Source organism: Cupressus sempervirens, chromosome 7 (genome assembly GCF_028749045.1).
Source record: "Cupressus sempervirens isolate cs-2001-9-10 chromosome 7, ASM2874904v1, whole genome shotgun sequence".
NCBI classification, from domain to species: domain Eukaryota; kingdom Viridiplantae; phylum Streptophyta; class Pinopsida; order Cupressales; family Cupressaceae; genus Cupressus; species Cupressus sempervirens.
In genome coordinates this window covers 124,101,067-124,117,755 of record NC_143124.1, presented here as the reverse complement: position 1 = coordinate 124,117,755, position 16,689 = coordinate 124,101,067, and positions in this window count along the sequence as shown.

Below are 16,689 nucleotides of genomic sequence, written 5' to 3'. Positions count from 1 at the left end.
AGCCTATCAACATCCTACACTTGAAGAAGTTCTATACTTAGAGGCTTGCTGCTCTGCTATCTTGTATATATCTATGATCCTAAAAAATTCCTAAAAATTAGAAAATGTCTTAAAAAAAAGATCATCTTAGTGAAAACATAGCAATAGGAACTTTGATGTATCACCAAAAAATAAATTAAAAAAATAAAATAAAATAAAATTGAAAAAAGTCCTAAAAAAATCTGTCAAGTGGTGAAAACCTAGAAACATGCGCTACTTGAAATCCTTGCACCTATGTCTATTAGTCCCAATCATCCACTTCGCTACACATTTCTTGACTTGGAATTGTTTCTTGTCCTCATCTCGAGGGCATAGCTACTTAGCCTATTGGGGTATTCTTGTGCATTAGGGTATCTTTGACAACTCACAAAATAGTGTTTCGCAACACTTCCCCCACTTTGACATCATGTTTTTTTTAACACTTTATGTAGATAGTCTACCTACAGTGTCCAATGTCATGATATTTCTCACTATCAAAATCAAGTCTTGAAGAAATGGCCAAGTGACTTACACACACACACTCTAACACTTAAAAGACTGAGCTATGTTGATCTTGATCTACTTTGTGTGCTCTCTATGATGATTTCTTTGCCATGTGTTCCCTCCCTAATAGTCTTTTGAGGATGTCATTGACTAGAAGACTGGGGGCATGGGGCATGTCTTCTTGATTTCTGCTTGTGGGTATACTTTGTTTGTCTATAGTGTTGTAAGCATTCCTGTTTGTCCTATTCAACACTTTGACTTATAAATGTACCATCCTTGACTGTTTCGCAAGACTGCACTTGGGGTTTATCCTAGCACTTATGCCTTGATACAGGTGTAATCTTTCTAAATTAAACTTAGGGAATCTAATCATGTAGTTATCTTGACTTACATGTCTCTGATCCTTAGATTGGATTTCCACATACCTATCTAATATCGATCATATGCATATCCTCATAGTTATACTATTGATGGTTGTATGATCTCATGATGTCCCTAATAAATTCTCAATGATGAAAGTAAGAGTCTAAATGTTATGCACTTCTTATTGGTAAACCACTTTGCATATTAGCTTGCATTTTAGGTTCATTTTCTAGCTTAATCCTATATTCTTGCATATGGGGAGAGCTCTCTCTTCATCTTTTTGTGGACATATCAGCTAACTCCTTTCATATATTTCTTTACTTTCTTCTTGTTAATGTCTTTTCACCTTCTTAATCTTTCACTTCATCCCTTTTCTATCTTATGATCACATTATATAAAGTTTTGACCTCTTAAATAATTTCAACATCCTAGATTCATTTTTGAGATCGAAATCCAAATTCGAGTTCATCTTGATGGTCAAAATTGTCTTTTAATAATTCTACTTTCTTCTGAGCAGTTAGCTGACCTTTTAAGGTCTAATCTCTGAATCATCACTGGGGCATCTTCATTTCTTCACGTCTTCATCATTTCTATGCTTCATATCTACTTCTGGTCACCTTTTCACATCTAAATCATCTTTCTACTAGATTTGATCTAATTTTACACTATGTCCTTCATGGTCAACTCTAAGTCAAACTGGGGCATTTAATCACTTTCTTATAGTCATTCTTGGGTTCTAATCATTTATCTGTCATATTATATATTCTATATTTTAATTTTCTCATGTCTAGTCAATTTTTGCATCCCCTTACCTTATTTCAATTTCTATCCCGAGGGGACAGAAATACTCTATCACTGATTGCTACAACTATCTATTTCTTAGGAGCATTTGTTTGATCTTCTCACTTGTTCTCGATCTATCTACTTTGCTAAGTGTTAGCATTCTTCTTGAATTCTGACATCATCTTGTCCTAGTGTTCAGTACTACCACTATGAGGCTATACATTTAGGACTTGCTATCTTTTTCTACATTTCTTTCTTCAAAATCAGATATCTATATCTATCATCGCCTACTTGGCTTTCTATTTTCTTTGACATAATGTGTTCCAAAATCAATCACGCATTGGTCAAAGAGGGGCAAATGTAATCACCTAAAAATGGTCATCTAGACTATTAGCCTCCTTTTCAACATTTTGGCTAAATTAATTTAATCTTTTACCTAGACCAAATTGGTAATAATCAATTTATTTGATTATAACCTATAGTTTGACTATGCTATCCTAAGTTCATTATTTGATTAAAAGAACATGTCCCTTTTTAATTAAATAAAAGACCCCATTCTTCTAACCCACTTAAAGTACACACATAAATTCCTTTTTCTATTTTGCAATTAAAAGAAAAGGCTTTGTGACTTTTGTCTTATATGACAAGTCAACTTATATTCTATTGGTTGACTTGTGTGTGCACATGGATCACTCCTATTTTCGAATTCCACCGTTTATCATCCACCATCTTCATCTTGATCTCTACCATCCATACGACTTTAAAAGGGAGAGAGCTTTCCCCCTCAAAAGATCCATCCCCATTTTGAATATTGTTATGTTGTAGGTTTTCTAATAGGTTTCTTTGGAGCTTTGTGGAGAACTTCTATTTCTTGTCTACATTCTCTCATCCATGGCATCATGGCATTTTAGCTTAGCTTAGCTTTCATTTTTACATGTAGCTTAATCTCACATAGCTTAATAATGGTATTGTAACACTCTTATACATGTTTTAGCATAGCTGCATTTTGCATTCTCATCTTAGCTTAATCTTCATTTGCATTGCATCCTTGAGGAACTCCTTGGGACATTTGCATTCTTGCATCTTGTCTTTGGAACCTCCCATTGCATGGCTTACTAGCAAGAAGAGTATCTCTACGGCTCATCTAAGAGTCTTCTTATTCTTGAAATACACTCTCTTGCACTCCATGGATAGGGAGCTCTAAGCTGGCATCCGAACATTTTAAACTCATGGAATCATTTGGATAGAAGAGTTTACAGTGGAACACTTTCAAGTGTACACTTACAAATGGTAGACCTATTATCATGGATATCTCTAGACATTTCTTAAGTGCAAGTAGAGATCATATGTGTATCATGAACATCTCTATACATTACTTAAGTGCAAGTAGAGATCATCAATGTGTTATGGACATCTCTAGACATTACTTAAGTGCAAGTAGAGATCATGAGTGTGTCATGAATATCTCTAAACATTGGTTAAGTGGAAGTAGAGATCATGAACTAAAAATGTGTCATGGATATCTCTAGATATTGCTTAAGTGCAAGTAGAGATCACAGGAAATACTTTATGTCGCTAAGAGATTTTAATATACATTGTATTAATTACATAATGATTCTGATTCTAACCTAATGATGTTTTACTTCTCCCTTGCTAAAGAGGGAGTGTTAACGTTTTTGCGTCAAGAGAAGTAAAACATTTATTATTTATCTGTGTTTATGTTTTTCAGATAAATTGTTATTGGTGATTCTTATATATAAGAATCACCAATAACAATTTATCTGAAAAACATAAACACAGATAAATAATAAATGTTTTACTTCTACTGATGCTAAAACATTAACAAAACTTCCTTTCCCTTTTAGGACATTTAGATGAACAATGACCATATTCATTACAAGTCCAAAATTTATAGATATTCTTACCATCTTTTTCTCTTTCCATGAGAAGAGCCACTCCTTCTTGGATCTTTTCTTCAATGGACTTGCTAGTACTAGCAATGTCTTCTTGTTCTTTTGTGCTCCTTGCTAAACTAGGTTTGATGTTTAATGCACTAAATGTTGTCTCAACTGTTTCCAATATAAGAATCACCAATAACAATTTATCTGAAAAACATAAACACAGATAAATAATAAATGTTTTACTTCTACTGATGCTAAAACATTAACAAAACTTCCTTTCCCTTTTAGGACATTTAGATGAACAATGACCATATTCATTACAAGTCCAAAATTTATAGATATTCTTACCATCTTTTTCTCTTTCCATGAGAAGAGCCACTCCTTCTTGGATCTTTTCTTCAATGGACTTGCTAGTACTAGCAATGTCTTCTTGTTCTTTTGTGCTCCTTGCTAAACTAGGTTTGATGTTTAATGCACTAAATGTTGTCTCAACTGTTTCCAATTCTCCAAACTATTTTAGATCAAATTATATAGCTTCCACTCTACCAAGCAATGTCTCTTTGGTAAAATTAGTAGTATAGGGTATCATCAATTGAATCATTTGAGCTACTAACTTGAACGGTGGTGTCAGACTTTTCAAGATCTTCCATATTACTCCATCATCAGATTTCTTTCCATCATGAGATGTGATTCCTACAAAAATCTTAAATATTCTCCCAACATAGCTTCTTACAAATTTATCTTCCATCATTTTAGCATCTTGAAATGTGCAATACAAATTTTGTAATCTAACTCTTTTTGCATGTGAATCACCTTCATAATTAGCTTCTAAAGTTTTCCAAATTTCATGAGATGTTTTGAGTAGTTTTACTTTACTATACTCACTTTCTAGTAATGCTAATAGTATTGCTCCTCTTGCCCTTATGTTGCACATAAACACTTCTCTCTGTTTCTCTGTACAATTTTTAAGATTGTCTTCTTATGCAATGTTCTTAGAACTCTTGGTCACAAGCCAATATCCTAAACCCATGCCCAGGAGATGAGTCTTTATTTTATCCTTTCTAATATCATAGTTTGTGCCATCAAATATAGGACTTTCCTTCCTCAACAGATTTTCCATGGATCTCTAAAAGTTGTTGAACTTTCCTTCAAGGACCTAAAGCTCTCATACTAATTGTTGGAAGTAGTAGATCACCAATATAACTAAGAGGGTGGGGTGGGGGGGGAGTGGGGGGATGAATTAGTTATATATCATTCTTAAAAAATTCTTTCTTAGTCAATAAAAGTAAGTAGTAATCACAATGAAATGTGCATGCACAAGTACACCAGGTATGTTAACTAGGGAAACCCTTGATTAGAGGAAAAACCCTAGTGGAGATGATGCCCACAAATAATGTACTAATATAAATATTCCTTGTTAGAGGATAAACCTTGTTAGGAGTCTATTATAATACTTAGTACAAAGAGTCCCTGTTAGGAGACTTTGAATCCATCTGAAGAGATTCTAACCCTATTAGGAGTTTGTAGAAGACAACTAAACCCACTATCCAAATAGGGTCAGGATCAAATCAATGAACCCATTATCTAATTGATCTCAATATTATTACATTGAGAATAATAGATGTGAGACAATCTGTTTCCTCTTTTTTTGTCTAGTATTTCAAACTTCTTCACCTTTAGATCATGCAATCAGATCTAGAACTCATCAGTAACCCTTAAGACCAATTACATGCATTAGCAAATTACTCTACTCTTCTACTTCGTAATTCACAAGTCTTCTTTTCTTCTCAATCTCAATCATGATTCTTTTCAAAACTTAGAAAACATATTTCCTTTATACCATACTCAATCATTAATCCCTTGAGTCATCTCTATATATTTAACATTAATTTGAGTCAACTCTATATTTAATTAAGTGAAATACACATTTAATTAGTTCTATTAGCTTACAGTTATACACAAACTTCCACATGTACAACTTCCATTCCTATGCACTTGATAATGTCATCAATTATCAGTGTACTTCCTCTATTTAACTGCATAACCCTTCATTTCAAACACAATGTGCTAAATCATTCATACAATAGAGACTATTTTCCCTATGCACTATTTCCCTGCAGTTCTCTAGAAATCATTAATATCTTTTGTACACTATCAATTCAAGTTTTTCACACTTGCCCTCATGTCAGATACATGCTACAGTGTATGCTAGTAACTATGCATAGGAAGATATGCAATGTGATGTCCTCAATACACAAATCTTAGTTCATTGCTCTATTAGGCTTTTGCAATCTTATTGCTATGTTGTCATCAATGAAAAATAGAGTTATGTGGTGCTTCCCCAGCATCAACATTCATTCTAACAAAACCTCACTCATTTGACCCTTGATCTTATTCTCAAAATATGATAAGAAAATATATATCAAAATTTGAATTGCTATGGAAATTATCTCCTACTTATCAATTGATGAGCTTAAGGGGCTTTCTAATGACTAGTTCATAAGGCACAACACTTGGTGAAGGTTTTGTAAATGGGGTTGTAACCTTTGGGTTTAACCATGGAGGAAACTTCATAATAAAGTGTGCTCGGGCTGGAGTAGTATTGGGATGGGTGACCCCTTAGGAAATCTTGGTGCTTCACCCCTATGAGCATCACCTAAATCCAATGAGTGCTAAGTGTTCCATTTATTCTCATGAGAGAGATTCATGTGGAATCACTACTTATGAAACATGGGTCAATGAGTTTGACTCAAAATCACATAGTTAAATCCTAATAGCAATATCACAATTTAACTTGGCATGGAAATTATCTACTACTTATTAGGTAACTATATGATAGTGCACACTATCCATACAACTTCTTACCTTCATCAAAGTTCTTCCTCAATTCCTTGATGCATACATCTAATGATTTTATATCATTTCTCAAATTAGTGCATACTATATCAAATAGTGATGCATCATGGTTTCTATCTTGTTCTTGTACTCAAGAAATTTCATACAAGGTTATGAATTCCTCATCAAAAGACTTCAATTATTTTGCCTTAGTCTACAAGTCTAGATTTGTAACAATTGTGTGAATTTTCCTCTACATCCTATCCAAGACTTCTATTAGTGTTCTCTCCAAAGGCCTAACTAACTTGTTCTTTTGAAATAATTTTCTAAAAGAGATCATTAGTCCTTTTTGATCATCATCATCATCAAATAATATAGATAATAGCTTGATTATTGATGATGGGCTAGTTACCAATGCTTCAATAGCTTTAACTATTGGTGCAACATATGGTATATCATCTTCATTTTGAAATATCACCTTCCCATATTCTATTTCTGCATGTTTTAGATTGGGAAAGAATGTCAAATCTTGCATCTTAATCTTCCATCTTTGCTTTAATTCAAAATGTTCTTCTTCTTTATTCCTTTCCTCTTCTACTTCTTCTTCTTTCTTTCCTCTTTTTCTCTTTTTACTACTTCTCATTTCTTCCTTTCTTCTTCTTTCCTCTTCTCTTCTTCTCTTTTTTCCTTCCTTTCCTACTCTTTCCTCTTAACTTCTTCTCTTTGTTTCTTCCTTTCCTCTAACCTTTTCTTTTCTTCATTCCTTTTTATTTCTTCTTCTTCATCTTCTTCTTTATCTTCTTCATTAGAACTAGTATATGCAATAAGACTAGAAACAATGGTGTTCCATATGTTACAAAAGAGTTCTCTTTAGTATCCATTGTTATCTGTGTACCATATGCTAAAAAAAGATTGATACAAGTATGAAAAATGTATTTCAATCATTGTTTTTCCATCAATGTCAAACCTACTACTTGTTACTAAAACAATTGCTTATATGATTTGAGTATTATGACTTGTTTGATTAATGAAAAGGATTAGATCAAATGAGGTAGCAATAGAACCTAGAGGAAAGGTTGAGTTATGATATGAAAAGGAGTACAAGGACTAGTTAACATAGTGGTATTATAGTGCATTTACAATTTTCTTAAGGTTGTAAAGGATGGATATAATGATTAAGTTTAAAAGAACAAGCTAAATGAAGTATGTCTACCAAGCTTAAGAATCTACATAGTAGGTGCTAAGAAAATTTAGTGTAAGTCAAGTAAAGTTTATTTGATGTCGAGCACCAACAAACTTTAGTTCATGCCAGGTGATTTCATAGAGGATTTTATGCAATGCAGTATGCGCTGAGCACCAAAAGCTAGTTAATGCATAGTGTAAGAATTATGAGAAAGATTGAGAATTTGATGGATTTGAGATGACAAGTTTCATTTCCTAAATTGTGTGAACTATATAGAAGATAAGATTGATGAGCTAGTGGCACAAAATTCATGGTGAACCATTTTGAGGTGAATCAAAGAGGATTGAAGGAGAGGTTTCTAGAAGGGAATGAAATGAAATTATGGGTAGATTCATTGAACCCTACCTAAATTTAACCTAACCATAAAATATACAATGGAGGAGGAACAAAAAAAATCTTAATTCTCTATTGATAGAGAAGGCTGATCAGAAAAAAAGGTTGTCATGTGTGAGAACCTAAGGAAGACAAGGAGTTTAGGGCATTGCTTCATTCAGTGGCCTAAGAGAAGAGACTGCATTGCCAAGAAAAGAAAGAAAGCTTAAGGGTATGGATTCTTGAAGGTTGAAAAAGCTATCAAAGATGAAGTGTGTGAGAGACAAGCATAATGGAGGACTAAAACATGATCTATAATCTGCAAGTGTATTGTAAGTTGTTATTAGATCAAGCCTTATTGTTAATTTCTAATCATTGTACTAGTATATGGTAAATCCTTTGGATTAAGGTTGACCTAATAGTCATTTTTAAATCCTTTAACTAGGTAATATTCCAACTGAATGATCTAAAGTCCTCCAACAATGCTCACTGCTAACAGGGTGATTGAAATCCTTTAACCATGTCACATTTAATAGTGTACATTGTAACCTTTAACAAGGGTGACCTTTCATAGGACATCACCTCAAAAGAGTGAGAATGAGTAGCATGTTACTAGAGGATTTTTCCAAATTGGGTTTCCACATTAAATCATTGTGTTAAATGTGTCGTTGAGTCTGCTACGTTTCATGTTTACATTTCTGCAAAGTTGATTTGATAGTAACCTACAAGTTTAAGTGATTGTATGACCTAATGGATGCATGCATCATGAAAATGTTTTATTGATATAAGTTAATTAAAATGTGAAAATTTTTAATTGTATATATGGACCTAGGATAAATGATTCACCCCCCCTCTCATTTATTCTAAAGAATTCCAACAATTGGTATCAGAGTCATTCTCTTAGGAGGACTAGTTTGAAGGTACTAGAAGCAAAAAGATCAAGATGTCAGAAAGAGGGGTACCCAAGCTTAATAGAGATAAATTTCCTACATGGAAAACCTACGAGGTCTTGAAGATCATGCACAATCTACCATTATTGTTGAGCATGTTAATCCTACTAGAGTCTTAACTATTGAAGATCATGAAAAGAAGAAAGAACACAATGAAGAAATGTTGGAGATTGCCTCTTCCCTAAACTATGTTGAATTTGATGATATCAAGGGAAATGATAGTGCAAATAAAATTTGGGATACTCTACACACTATCAATGGAGGTGATAAAAAAATTATAATAGCCAAAGATGAAAGTATTAGAGATAAGTTTAATGATATGAGAATGCAAAATGGTGAGAATATTTCTCAATATTTCTCTAGGGTAAAAGATGCTGTTAATAAAATAAGAGGAGCTATTGGTAAAATAGATGATGATACTATACTAAGAAAAGTTTTGAGAATACTATTGCACATCTATGCTATTAGAGTTTCTACAATACAAAAACTAAGATGTATGCTAGAGAATGATCTAACTCTTTAAGGTCTAGTAGGTAGGATCACTTCTTTTGAGCTATCTAATTTTGATAATTACATACCTAAAAATGCAAATGTGAAATTTGATGAATATAGAAAAGTATATGAGGCTGAACCTATGAAGGAACCAAATGAATACAAATCATTTGTATACTTTTATAAAGGTATGCCTATTGATGAAGATATTGTAAACCAAGTTGCAAACCAACAACAAGTTTCAGTGACTGCTGAGTCACATACTATGAATGTCGAGTTGCTTTTAGGAACCAAGCTACATTCAGGTACTGAGTTATAGAATGAAATTAAAGCACATTTTTATTCTAAGATTAGTGTAGATGAAAGAGATGATAAACTATCTAAAAGAGATGTACATAGTGATTTAGAAGTTGAGAGACTAAGTGAAGAAACCAGAGAAAAACCAAGATTGTCTAAGCATGTCAAGAGACATCACCCTATTACAAAAATAATTGGAGATAAAGATGCTAGGCCAATGAAAATATACAATTTGAGAAATGATACATGTGTTAGAAGCATGAATGTTGATGATACTTCTATGGGGGAGTATTGTAGAAACATGATTGATCATTATCATGATGATATGTTACATTCATGACTATGTTTGTCATTAATGCCAACATAGTAGTTTTCTATGGTATCTAATAGAAGCACAATGGTAAAGATCGAGGTGGTATAGATAGATAGTTGAGCATTTTCAATATGTGAGGTTAAAGTGAGATAATACTAAGTGTCTAGTATATGCAGCTAACCTTATTAAGTTTTGGAAGAAGTTATACAAGTTTCAGTGAACACTATTTTGAGATAGAGTTTACAAAAGCATGTTCAAGTAAACTTGTTATATCTCTTTGTAGATTTGTTATTATATAAAGAAAACTTTTTGGAGATGATGTAGCTAAGCTCACTCATCACAATATAACACATATAGAAATTTATTCAAGTTACAAGGTCAAAGATTAATGTTATTGCTAAATGTAACATGTTCTTAATGAGGTCCTAAAATAATTAATTGAAAAGGTGCAATACATGACTCAAGGAATTATTTTATGGATTTAGTATAAAGCAAGGAAATTTTACTTTATAATATATGGAATGGATGAATGATTGCAAGAAGCACAAGGAGTGGAATGTGAAGATAAGTAGAGTAGAGTGAAGGTGTAGAAAAATTCATTTTCAAGGTTTTATTATGAGATCTAAAGTTTGATATTTGGATTTGAGGTTCATGACCTAGTCTATAAGGTTTAACAATGATTGGTCCAGTTGACAAGATAGATGAAGTAAGTTAAAGTGTAGTACAAATAGTTATTCTACAAGGAATATTTGACAAATTAGTTGAATAGTGAGTTTAAAGGTAATGCCCCATAATATGTTTGGATAGTGGGTCCTTCTACCTTCTACAACTCCTAACAAGGCCAACAACTCTTAATAGGCTTGGAATCTCCTAACAGAGATTCAAAGTCTCCTAACAAGGACTCATATGTACTAAATTTTGTAATAGACTCCTAACAAGGTCCATCCTCTAAGAAGGAATATTTATATTAATACATCATCTTGTGGGCACCATTCCCACTAGGGTTTTCCCTCTAATTAAGGGTTTCCATAGTTAAAAAATCTAGTGCAATAAATTTAAGGTTTATAATTATTGGATAACTAATACACCACCCCTCCACCCCCCTCTTAGTTATCTTGGTGGACTATTTTTTCTAACAATTGGTATCAGAGCTTCAGGTCCATGAAGATAAATTTTAACAACTTTGGGAGATCCATGGAAAACATATTCATAAAGGATAGTCTAATTTTCAATGGAACAAATTCTGACAACTAGAAACAAAATATGAAGATACATTTGCTATGTATGGGTCCAAGATACTGGATCTTGACAAAATTAGAAAAGACAATTGTTGTGGAAAATATTTAGAAACTTGTACCAAGGAAGAGATAGAACTTTTCATGTGTGACATGAGAGCTACATAATTACTACTATCTGCACTTCCTAAAATTGAGTAAAACAAAGTAAAATCACTTAATAGTTCTCATGAGATTTGGAAAACTTTGGAAAATAGTTTTGAAGGGGATGAACATTCTAAGAAATTAACCGCACAAAGTTGAATTTGTACATTTAATGATGCTAAAATGATGGAAGATGAATCTATAAGGACATATGTAGGCTAGATATCAAAAATTACTAAAGGTATCAAATCTCAAGGAGGAACCAAGTAAAATGATGAGGTGATCTGGAAGCTATTGAAGAGATTAATGTCACCATTTAAGAAAGCAATTCAAATGATACAATTGTTGATCTCCTGTACCAAATATTTTACAAAGGAAAATTACTTGGGAGATTTGAAGTAGTTGAGAACGAGCTTAGATAGCCCAAACAATTCACCAATATAGAAATAGCTTTTAGTTCCATAAATATTTGACCTAGTTTACTAAGGAGAAGAAGTGTTAGAGGAAACTTTTCTAGCAATCGCAGATCTAATGAGGATAGAAAGATAGAAGAAGGAGTTGCCCTTCTAGTAAGAAGATAAAATGATGATAAAATTTTTTTTTAAATGTTGGACTTGTAATGAGTTTGCTCATTATACATATAAGTGTCCTAAAAGAGAGTAAAAGTATAAAAGAAAGTTTGAACCTAGAAGATATAGAGAGTGTTTTTCTGCAAATGAAGAAGATGATTATGATGAACAAGCAATAAGTGCTAGTGATGATGAAATAGGATTTGTAGTTGTTAAAGAAGAAAGTCCAGAGAAGATGGCTTTGGTATCACAGGTTGAAAAGAAATTTGATTGGATAATTGATAGTGGTTGTTCACATCATATGACTAGTGATATGAACAAGTTTGTTGACTTCAAAACTCATGATGGAGGCATTGTCAGAGTTGAAATCAATGCAACGTGCAATGTTAAAGGTATTGGATATATAACTCTTGATGGTAAGACTAACATTGAGGATGTATATTTTGTTGATAGTTTGAAACATAATATTTTGAGTGTTGAACAACTAGTGGATAAAGATTATCAGTTATAGTTCATAGAGAAGATGTGCATGATTAGAGACAAAGATGGAAAGGTAATTAGAATAGGAACCAGATCTAGAGGTAATGTATTTTAGCTAAATCTAACTGAAACAACATGTTTGGTTGCTAAGGTAGACGATAGAGTGTTATGGTATAAGAGATTTTTTCATATAAACTTTGACAACATTGTAAAAACTAGTAGTATGATTGTAGTTAGATATTTACCTAAGATTTTTATGCCTACTAACACAATTTGCAAGGAGTGTGTATTGGGAAAGCATACCAAAACTTCTTTTCCCAGCAAGAAGTTGTCTACTAGAATAAAGTTGGAGATTGTACATACAGATCTTAGTGGTTCTATGAAGAATAAAGGATTCTATGGTGAAAGGTATTTCATGATTTTAGTTGGTGACTTTTCTAGAATGACGTGAGTTGCATTTATTAAAGAAAAATTGGAGGCATTTGATAAGTTCAAGATATTCAAGAATAGAGTTCAAAATGAATCAAGTATGAAGATTAAATGTTTAAGATCAAATAGAGGAGGAGAGTTTACTTCAAATGAGTTCAAATTTTTTTGTAAAGCTAATAGAATCAAAAGATAGTTACTAGCTCTAAGAACCTATGAACAAAATGGCATTGCAGAGAGAAGAAATAGGTCGGTAATAGAAGCAACAAGAGCCATGTTAGCTCAGAATGATGTATCCAAGATGTTTTGGAGAGAATCTATGAATACAAGAGTCTACACTATGAATAAAGTGCAAGTAAGGAAAGACACAAATAATACCCCTTATGAACTATGGTTTGGTTACTCACCTATAGTTTTTATGCACCCTAAAATGGTCACCTAGACTATGAGGCTCCATTATTGAATTTATCAAATTTCTTGGATCAATGGTTTGCAATATTTTATTGAATCAATTCAAATCAATTTCTTTGATCAAATTGTAATTAATTCATTTTTTTTAACATTTCCTAAGGTTTAATCATTTTATCCCAAGTCTTATTTAATTTAAAATAAAACCTCTCTTGTAATTAAATAATTAATCCACATTTAACTAATTAAGAGAAAAACCCCTCTCTTAATTTAATTAAATATTTCCTATTTAGTAAAAAGACCTTGCTCCCTTCTAATTAAATAAAATCTCACTTGAAAAAGGAAATAAAATAAATTAAAATTAAATAAATATTTTTCCTCTACACTTAATTGGACATATTTCTAAGTGGGATTCCATTTAATTTTCCTCCTCTTTTCTCATTGGTGGAATTTTGTCTCACATAGATCATTCTTTCTCCACTCTTGATTAAATCTTATTGTCTCTCAATCTTGATCATCCATTCTTCTTTATAAGGGAGAACCCTCTCCTCATTTTTGGCATCCACAATTATGCTATTGTTATGCTGCAGGGTTGGAGAGCAATTTTTTGGAGTAGTTTGAGCATTAAAGCTTTTTGTGGAGAACTTATATCTTCTTGTCTTCTTCTCTCATGCATCCATGGCTTCCATTGTAATGAAACACTTGCACAATAGAAAAAATAAGATGAAATAATATATACAAACTTGATAATAGTTGAGAGTAATAGGCCACTTTGAGGGGACAACCTCCAAATATCTTGAATGAGAACACACTTCACAATTTGATGATTAAATAAGACTCAAAACATCCTATATATACCTAATTATGTTTAGGTTGAATAGACACAACCCTTCATAACACCTAGGCTAACTTGCCTACCTAAATAATAATATAATAATGATAACATGACTTAATTAAGGATTAAGATAGCCACAAGTTGAATATTAATAACTCTATATACAACAATATTAAGGGAGTAGCATGAACCCTCTCTTGAAAGAAGCATTTTCCTCAATGCTAGCCAAGTGTGGATTCCTTTGAATGAACTCCTCATCCTTCGATGTGACCTCTTCAACTAATAATTTTTTCTATTGGATGAGGTACTAAGTCAGGGTTTTGTTCCTTAGTTTCTTCATGTATGTTTGAAGAATGCACTCTAGTTCCAAAATTATTCTTCCTTCTTCATCAAGTTTTGGTAGTACTGTTTAAGTAGGAATATTCTACCCAATTACCTTCTTCAAACAAGAAACATGAAAAACTGGATGTATCTTTGTTGTTGGTGAAAATTCAAGCCTGTAGGAAACACTAACAATCTTTTGCATTATTTGGTATGGTCCATAATATCTTGGAGACAACTTATTATTATTATTTTTTTGCTTCATTGAGATTTGTTTATAAGGTTATAATCTCAAGAAGACCCAATCCCCAACTTCAAAATTTCTTTCACTATGATGTTGGTCCACTTGTTGTTTCATTCAATTTTGTGCCATAGCTAAATTATCCTTGAGTCTTGAAAGTACCTATTGTTGATGAATCGAGTGATCCTCTACTACTTGAACACTTGGTGACACCTTTAATGATGATGTGATGGAAGGAGGATGATATCCATCAAGTGCTAAAAATGGAGACATTTTTTATGAACTATGAAAAGAAGTATTGTAGCACCATTCTACAAGAGGTAGCCAATCTACCCATTGAGATTGTTTTTTTGAAGTGAGAAATGTAGATATCCTTCCAAACATTTATTAACCACCTCAATTTTCCCATCTAATTGCGAATGGTATGGATAACTATGATCCAATTGAGTCCCCCAACATGAGAATAAATCTTTCCAAAAGTGACTAGTAAAGATAGGATCATGATCACTAATAATAACCTTAGGTGTACCATGTAGATTTTGGATATTCTCCAAGAAAATTTTTTCCACTATACTTAATGTAAAAAGACGTGATAATGAAATAAAATGTACATATTTGGTGAGGCAATCAACTACTACCATGATGACATTATGACCTTTAGATTTGGAGAGCCTTGTGATGAAGTCAATGGATACCTCTTCCCAACATTGGGTAGGAATAGATAAAGGCTACAAGAGACCTGGTGCCTTAATTATTTCTCCCTTATTTCTTTGACAAACCAAACATTCAGCCACAAATTTTTGAAAATCAACTTTTAGCCCTTTTCAAAAATAATCTTGCATAGCCTGATGATATGTCCTCAAAAATCTTGAATGACCACCAATTGGTGACTCATGTAGCTCTTTGAGAATCTTGTGTTTAAGAGTGGAATTGTTGTAGTGATACAAGTGCTCTTTATAACAAATAATATCCCCCTTTAAACAACACTTATTTGTACTACTAGGGTCACTTTTTATTTGTTGGATAAGATTACTTGTTACAACATCATTTTTCCACACTTCTTTGGGTTCTATCACCCAATTTTCTTGAAATATTGAAAGGGCCCACAATAAGGCTTCATCTTTTCCATCCTTCCTAGAAAGTGCATTAGTCGCAATATTTTCCTTCCCTTTTTGTATAAAATTTCAAAGCCATATCCCAACATCTTAGTGACCTATTTTTTTGCTCTTCTGATGATAGTCTTTATTCCAAAAAATATTTTAGGCTATCATGATCTGTCTTAACCTTGAAGTGTCGATCCATTAAATAAGGCCTCCATTTGTTAATGAATGAATGATTGCTAACATTTCAATCTCATAAATAGGTTTGATTTGATTTTTACCTTTTAATTGATGACTCTCAAAAGCAATTGGTCAACCTTCTTGCATGAGAACTGCTCCTATCCCATTTCTAGAAGCATCGCATTCCACAATGAATTCCTTGGTGAAGTCTAGAATAGAAAGCACTGGAGTTTTACACATAGCCTTCTTCAATTGCTCAAATGATACATTACCAAATTCATTCCGATGAAAAGAATATTTCATCAATAGAGTTGTAAGGGATGCTGCTATATGACCATAATTCTTCACAAATCTTCTATAGTATCCTATCAATCCCAAGAAACCCATCAACTTCTTAATAGTTTTTGGAATAGGCCATTCCATGATAGCCTTAATTTTGTTAGGGTCCACCTTTACTCCTTCATGTGAAACTATGTGTCCCAAATATTGCACCTCATTAAGACCAAAAGCACATATCGATGGCATATGATAGAGTTGATGATCTTCAAGTAATTGTAATGCTTGATCTACATGTTTCAAATGTTCTTCCCAAGTCTTGCTATAAATTAATATATCATCAAAAAACACTAACAATTTTTTTTTCAAGAACTTCTTTGAAATGGAATTCATGAAACTTTTGAATGTAGATGGTGCATTAGTAAGACTAAATGACATCATAAAAAATTCATAATGACCTTCA